An 8,502-nucleotide genomic window follows, 5' to 3' on the forward strand; every position below is an offset into this window, starting at 1 on the left:
ATTTTCCTGTTTGCTTTGACCTTCAGATATTTGGAATAAATCACCTTCACGTTAAATCTCATTGCAGCAAATCTAGCTTCACCAGTTCTTTGCCTTTTTTGCATTAGCAGTTGTAGCTTGTCATTTGTGTTTTGACTTGTTGTATTCGCTGAAATAAGAAATGCAGGGGAGTTTATTTGTACAGTGACCCCTCAGTGAGCATGTCATGTTGAAGCAGTCATAACAGAAGAGCTAACATAGGAGATATATAAACATGCACCGTCCTAAAACCAAGTGAGGGTTTAAAAATTTCTACTTATTTAATAAACAATACATCTCCAGAGTATAGTTTGAGTTTATTCTCAAGAAAAGCTGCAAGTTCAGAGCTCCTACAGCTAGTTTTGTTGACTTTGCCAGGAAAGAGCTGCAATCCGTCAGGCCCTTATCTTAGTGTCACACACTGGGATCTCTTTATCATGCACCCATGCAAAACACCATTCATCTTCCCAACCTAATTCATTATCGGCGATAAAATGCAAAGTCCCAGCTGCTGTTGTTTAATGGAGAGACGATGTGAAAACAGGTGCTTTGGTAAATACTGATAGCGCAGCTGAACGACGCTGCTTCCCAATGCAGACCCACCTATCTCCGATCTATTAACCACAACTCTCATCCTACCTTGTTCCACTTTTATCCTGCTTCTCTTCTTTTTTGTTTTTATTCAGGGGAATTCTGGGTTTGAGGGATTTGGGGGCAGTGCCTGAACACAAAACAGACACAAACAAAAGAGAGTAGCTCACTAAGGTCACAAGGTTCTCATTGTATTTACAAACTCTTCATCAGTCAAATGAAGTGTAAATGTCTGCACAGCGTGGGTAAATTTATGATTTTKGCCTGGGTGATTCATGTGATAAAACGAACCTCCCCCCAAAAGCAAGACATAACGTGACCAACAATTATCACACAGGACATCTCACTCTGTAGAGCTTATTCCTTCCCCTCGTTTTTGAAAAAAAGTCATTAAACCTAAAACAGTTTCCATTCATCAGCGTTGAGAAAGCAAGCAAAGGGATGAGGAAGSGGGGGGCGTGTTTAAGGGGGGTTGAATACTTCCACGGTGAAGTCATGGTGCTTGTGTCATTGGCCCTCAGCAATGCTTTGCTCACCGTCTGGCCTGCATTTTACCCATTGATCTAATTTCCATTGCCGAGATTGGATGTGGCTCTTTTTGAAGCTGAATGCTCGGGCCCATTAAAGCACGGACAGAATTGCAAACGTATGGTGGACCTTGGGACAGGTAGAGAAGAAACAACCGAGAAACGTTTGCCAGACTCACAAAAGGACTGGAGTAAACAGAACATATAGTTTTCAGTGGCATTCAGGTGGGTGGGAACATGTCTGACTGTGTATACTATGAATGGGATGTATAAACAATACTTGCACAGATGAAAAAAAAAAAAAAACAGGCCCATACACACCATGTGTGAATTTTATGTTTGATGTGATGACCTGAGAAACTAAAATACAAGTAAAATAAAAGGTTAAGATGTTGATGTTTTTATGTGGAAAAGATTTTGGGTGCATATCATTACTTTTTATTATAGTTATTTAGTTTTAGTGTTGTAAAATACCTGAATTGCATCACAGTCATCTGTGAAAATGGGTGTTTCGATGGTTCTGGAAAATATAGCAAGAATGACTTCAACATAGATGGAGAATTGCGAAGTTGTTCTGTTTTTCTGGCACATGAGCGTTGGCTCTTGATCTGTTTAAAACTTTGCAAAGGCTGTTTAAGGAAACGGCTAACAGACCACGGTCCATCTGTGCATTTTTACCTCCCACCTGCTCATCTCCACACAAGCTTCTTTGAACCAATATATGTTTAACGTTTACAGTTAAAGCAGAGGAAGACAGTCTCCTTGCTGTAATTCTGATGCATTTTTTGTCCTTTTGTTTGTAAGCTGATCTTCTCATTTTTTCCCCATTTTCATTCCCTTAAGAGTATTTTTGCTTTGATTTTAGATAACAAATTGCTTTCTTTAGTTTTTTTCCACTCACTTCAGTTTTTGTTCTTTTCTTGATTCCAGAACTGAAATTGCAGAATAAAATAAATTTCCTTTTCTTTACTTCTCTGAGACTTGATTTCACAATCTCTCATCTTCTTTGCTGTTTTGTGTTTATGGCCGATAAAAAAGCTTCAACTAAACAAAAATAAAAATTTTATTTCTTTAAAGCTGACAACAATAAAATCAACAAAAGCCCTCCTGGTTACGTTTCTTTTACATCCCTTTTAAAATCTGTATAGACTTTGTATTATTGTTTCATCATAAGGAAAGCAGCAATGCCAAATTTGTCAATTCATGCATCTAGGTCTTTTTTATGTAATTTTCTTAACTTTGGTGGCAGTTTAAGGAAGAAAATCATTGCATTGTTAGATTACAATAAAAAAATAAGCAAATTTGTAAATATTGTCCAAATTTAGGCAGAATGTCGTTATGGAAATACTTGCAGTGTGTGATGTTATTGTTCAATACTGCAATAAAGATATCAGCTGTGATTAAGACACATGTTCCTCATGCCACACTTTCTATTTTTTCATCACTATTATCACTTTGTTTTGCAATTGACATTTTTAAAAAGGGTGGCACGGTGGCAAAAAGCAAGAAGGTCACCGGATCAAATCCCGGGGATTTTTCTGGGTAACGTTTGCATGTTCTCTCTGTGCATGTGTGGGTTTTCTCCGGGTACTCCGGCTTTCTCCCACAGACCAAAAAACATGACTGATAGGTTAATTGGTAACTCTAAATTGTCCCTGAGTGGTTGTCTGGCTCATCTGTCTCTATGTGTGGCCCTGTGATGGACTTGTGACCTGTCCAGGGTGTACCCCACCCCTTGCACTGTGATTGCTGGATTCAGAAAATGGGTATATCACTTGATAAACTTCTTTGATACAAAATGATATTTATAGCTTCTGGGTTGAGTTAGTCATAAWAACCACTCTTAACCTTAAGGATTAAGGATTTGATGAATGTATGCAGCCAAACAATGGTAATTCATTGTAATTACATTTTAATTACATCAGGTAAGATTGACATGAGGCCTCAGGAGTTACACTAGTCTGCAGATTTTTAGAAAAAATGTGAGAAGTGGATACAAGAGTGAGCTAAAAAATTACTACTCCTATTATAAATTTGATATCCTATTAACAGAAGTCCACACAAGTCAGAGTGACTGTTTAACATCTTGACCTGTTCACTTYGGATTCAACCGAAGAAGGCACAAAAATTCCTCCTTCTGCAGCTCATCCCTGTCGTACCTCGCTGTGAGCTTCTCGCGGCGGAGCTGACGTTCCTTTTATAGACACACGAAGGACACTTTCTGCCATTTATGGCTCTTCTGAGGCTCCGCGTGAGGGCGGGTCAGCATCCAAGGTAAGAGAAGACAGGGAGGCAAAKAAGACCAGCAAAACATCCTGTCCACCACATACTCCCTCTTGGTGAATCTGACAGCTTTAAAACCACGTGCCAAAGCGTGGCCCGGCGATGCCAAGTGCACTCGTGGGCTGTGTGTTTTTTAGAAGCACACAACTGTCACATATAGTTCTATTAAATAACAGCCATAAATCCACACCTCTGTSTATCTAGCCAGCCTGGCTTGCCTCAGCCTGTCTCCGCTGTGGAAACTGTTGTCTCTCCCACATGTAGACAAAAGTGATAGGCTGAGCCACGGCTTGCAAGTGTGCATGCTTGTAAATACTCGTTAGCAAAAGATATAAAATGACAGATTATGGAGAGCGATAAGGTAAGATGTTCTGGGTAAGAAGTCACATTCTTTATCACTTGCTAGTTTCATCACGCCGAGCAGGGATTTTTTTTTACAGTGTTTACGATCAGTGAYGAGGAATGCTCTGTCCAACAGCTGTGTACCAAATAAACACTGTCGTACTTATCACAAACAGGCCAATGTGTTTCTAATCTGAACAGCTCGTTGCACTCTCAAGTAAGCTAGGCCCTCGTAGTTCCTTCCTGGAAAACAGCTGTGCAACACAGAAAGCGTTCGTGTGCATTCAGATAAAAATATGTGAACGTCCTAAGCAGTCCAAGTGTTTGACGGCACTTCCTCTGTTGCAATGTCCTGGTCTGAGTCCATTCCTTGCACATGTGGAATCCAATGGAGTCTTTTGGAAGACACTCGCGTTGGTGTTGTGGCAAATTGAAGTTACAAACCATTTAAAACACCACAACCAGAGTAGCGGGGTTTGCAGGTGGGGTTACACGATAGAACAAACACTATATATATATATAAACAGAGCCAATGTTTAATCATCCAATACAGGAGAGAAGCTCTACAAGCATGTTGTTACAGATAAATACCTCGTTAACAGCCAACTCTCTGTAGGAGTTATGGCGGCATTTTGAGCTTAAGGCATTGTTGCCTTATTTGATGCCCGCTGTGGACGACTGTTTGGTTAAAGACTGCTCACCACATGCTCCCAAATTATTGCCTAAATAAGTCAGCGTACAGGGAGATCCAGTGGGAAGGATGACATCATTGCTTCCAAACAAAACCATTTTGTCCTCTTTTTGTGGCTCAAAAGTTACTCCTACTAGAACTCATATTATGAAATGTCTTATATCAAAGATACAGTCGTGTGTCTGGGTAACAGCCAGCCTCAAAAATTTGGCATCAAATTCTTAAACCTACAATAAGTAAAGCATACAGCAATTTAATAGTGACATACATCTAGCAGAAGCCATGATAATTACATGTCAGAAGAGCAGAGCTTCCCTTAATAGTAATATAAGCCAGTAGAATGTTTATCTTTTATGCCACATATGAAGATGTGGTGTCACGTCACAAAGTATAGACCTTGGTTTTTAACTTTGTCATCTTTCTCACCAGAGCAGAGACGTATCGGGATGGAATAACATCTTCTTTTACCTTGTACTTTGGAGAAAATCACCTCATTGAACATTCTCCTCAAAGGCCTCCATTAACTATAGGTTGTTCCATGATTAACCACATCCCAACATAACCATTACGTTTATTAATATGTAAAACATACAACATTCAAACCGCTGCAATTTGTTGACTTTTTGGCAAACTGTTTTTCCRCAGAATCCACTTTTCTCCCTTTTATATGTGACTTGCAAGATATACGACCTTTTTATCCCTCCAGATATTATCTTATAGGTGATAGAGTAATATTAAATGAATGACGTTATGAATTCTAAAAAGATTTGGACACTTCCTGGTGGTGTTTCRTTCAACCATGAGCAAAGATGAATCAGTTTCATGGAAATACAAACAGGTTTTACTGGGATCTTGTTCTGAAAAACGAAACAAGGCCGTTTAGATGCACGATGGAAGAGTCTGTAACCGCTGCAAGTTTGCATAACATTCCTGTCATCAGGTCTAGTTCATTTTTTTTTTTCATGGCAGAGACCTCTGGTACATTGCCCTGCCTCCTTCCCCTCAGGGGAGGGTGCTGGAAAACAGTCACGCCTGAATCACACATTTCTTCAACGCAAGGCGCAAAGTGATGATGCAGCGGTGAGTCGACGGGATTTCTGAACCCAAACAACATCTGTTACATGTGAGAAACACTGATAAAGTTGAAACGTTCACCGTGGATTTGGCTCGCAGCACATATATCAGACAGATGCGATGTGGAGTAGACACAGTGAGGGGTGTCGAGAGGCAAAACAGACTCATTCTTTCTTGGCATGTAATTAGTCTGTATTAAACTGTGTAGTTATGAGGCTTCTGCARTTCTGTGCTCACAATTTGGTATTTCCTCTAAAACAGCTTTTCCTTTGACTGCAGCAGGTAAGTAGTGGGTATAGACCTGTAATTGTATCTCTAGAGGAACATAATTACCCTATTAGCTGGGAGTCAGCTTTCACACTACTGACTACATAAAGTTTGTGTTCTCTTTACAAAAATAAATCCGAACTGGACTGAATGCTGTGGCCGAGAGTACAGAGGAAGACGAGGGGAGCTAGCAAAGTGAGGCGACATGGATTGTGAAAGGGTTGGGTTGGGGGGGTGGATATTATCTCCCACAGGGGCCCTGACTCAAAAGATCAAATTTCAGACGTTTACCAACAAAGCATCCATGGAGGAAGTCCCGCGACCCTCACAATAACACCACAGCACCTGGCTATCCCCGCACAGGAAATCTGAGGTCACTTCCCCCCTTTCAGGGAATGCAGACATGCTACTGCTTCCAGACACGTGCCCCCCACATCCTACCAAGGAGGGAACTGACTGCCACAGCAACCTACAGGAAAAAGAAAATGCCTAAATTATACATTTGTATTTTTAGTTCACCTCCTGTACTTCGGTTGGCACTATAGCCTCACTTAAGTGAAAACAGCTGACATTTAGGTTGTACTGGACATTCTGAGTGGAGCTAAGGAAGGTTGGGAAAAATCATATTGTGTGCAATTAATCGTCAGAAAAGCTGTCAAATACTGCAATTAGTGCCATGTGATGATGACATATTCTTGTGCACGACATACTGTTACTATCAGGTGTGCATGTGTACTATAGTCGTGGAAGGCAATGCAGGACAACTAATGTTTACCCTAATCTACAAACTTGTTTAATCACCTAAAACATTGATTCCCAACCAGGGGTATGTGGAAAAATTTCCAAGGTGTGTAAAAAAATAAATACAAACTGGACTTGGATATGTAGGGCCCAATGATTTCCACATTGTTGAAAAATGCAAACGGAATCACGAAACGGAAACAAAATGGAATCTAATATAAAACGTGGAATCTTGGAATTTGCTCAATTGGGATATTTGATGTATTTTGGACGCTGCTGCTTCCTGCACCTGCCATTACCTGGTTTATTTATTTAATTACTTATTCACTTTCAAGGCAGTTTTCATCTTTGTTTAATTTGAGTTGAAAAGAGTAAAATGACTGATACTCTAGGGAGTTAAATAAATAWTTTTTGAATGAATGAATGAGAATATCTTTATTTCAAAACCGATAAAACAAACAAACAAAAATGTGTATATATCTATACACACATACATGAATATTTTGTATTGGGCAGCTTACAAGACCATCTGTGTTGAAAAGGAGTAGGTTGAAGTAAAGACTTATTTTCCTACCCCTTTCTTACTCTTCAAAAAAACATTATATGGTCTTATATTTTCATTTAATAATCAGTTGTTGTACATTATAGTTTTGGAGAATCATCTTTTATGTTTGACTGAGGGGGTACTAGTGGCACGACAAAAAGACTCAGGGTGTACACAAGTCTAAAAAGGTTAGGAACCATGGACCTAAAACACCAACTTAAAGCAGAGTAGGAGGAAAGCTAGAAAATGCAGACCAAAGCCAAGTACAATTGTTATTCAATATATGTTAATTGTTATTGGCTAAATGCAACAATTAATAGTGATAACATTTTTTGCACAACACTGACTTACAGAAATAAAAGATGCTGGAAAGACAGGGATGAAGTTGATCTGGGAGAYGCCCACATTGTTTAAAATATAAAGACACAAGCCTCGACAAACTGTATTTGAAACAAGCCTAAGCAGAATCCTAATCTGTGATCAGACTTTGCTAATATGATTGTGAAAACCTACAGATGGAGAGAAGCCTCAGGGGTGATGTAGCACAAAGTAATTACTCAAAAAAGTGTCCATTCCCTCTTCAAACAGGGACAGTTGTGTAAAAAGAGAAACAGCTTCAACACAAATTCAAAGTCTGCTCCTGAACCACCTGCAAACACTTGACCACCTATTTCTTGCCATTATAGTTGGTCTGGTTTCAACCGGTGCCAACGCATAAAACCAGCCACAAACCAGTCCGAGTCATTGAGCTGCCGTCCCACTGCAGTTTAGAACTGGCCAGACTCCAACCGCCACACGGGGCTAACCTTTGAAAAACACTGAGACCTCCGAGGAATGTGACCACGGTCAATGAAACAGAGAGAGAGAGGAAGAAGGGGGAAAAAAAGCAAACAAATACATTATAGAGCCCGTGGGTTCTGTCAGGGCAAACTTCCCAGCTGCTAAACGGGACAGAATGACGAGCTTTTTGGCTGCCGGGGCTTTATTTCTGCTCGTTCCCGGGACAAAGGGTTTGTGTAAAAATAATCTGACAGTGGTGAGAGCGGAGCAGGATTCCTCAAAGGCCTTCAGGCTGTAAATTCTGCAGCTCCACATAGAAAAGAAAAGAGCTGGCGTGACTTCAGCTGTTGTGTTTGTGTGGACGGGCTGTCAGCAAGTTCATGTATACGTTATTCAAGATTTCAACACACTTTGAACTGCAGCTCGTATAATACACAATGAGACCTTGGATTTTCCTGTAAAGTAAATAAAATAAAGAATAAATAAATGTGTTTTAATTTGACAATGGCTCACCAAGAGTTTTCTCTTGGATGGATGTTGTAATCTCATCATGCTCATGTATAAAGACAATAAAAGGCGTTCAATTCAGTTATACACACACACACACACACACACACACACACACACACACACACACACACACA

This window comes from Austrofundulus limnaeus, unplaced genomic scaffold (genome assembly GCF_001266775.1).
Source record: "Austrofundulus limnaeus strain Quisiro unplaced genomic scaffold, Austrofundulus_limnaeus-1.0 Scaffold143, whole genome shotgun sequence".
Classification (NCBI taxonomy): domain Eukaryota; kingdom Metazoa; phylum Chordata; class Actinopteri; order Cyprinodontiformes; family Rivulidae; genus Austrofundulus; species Austrofundulus limnaeus.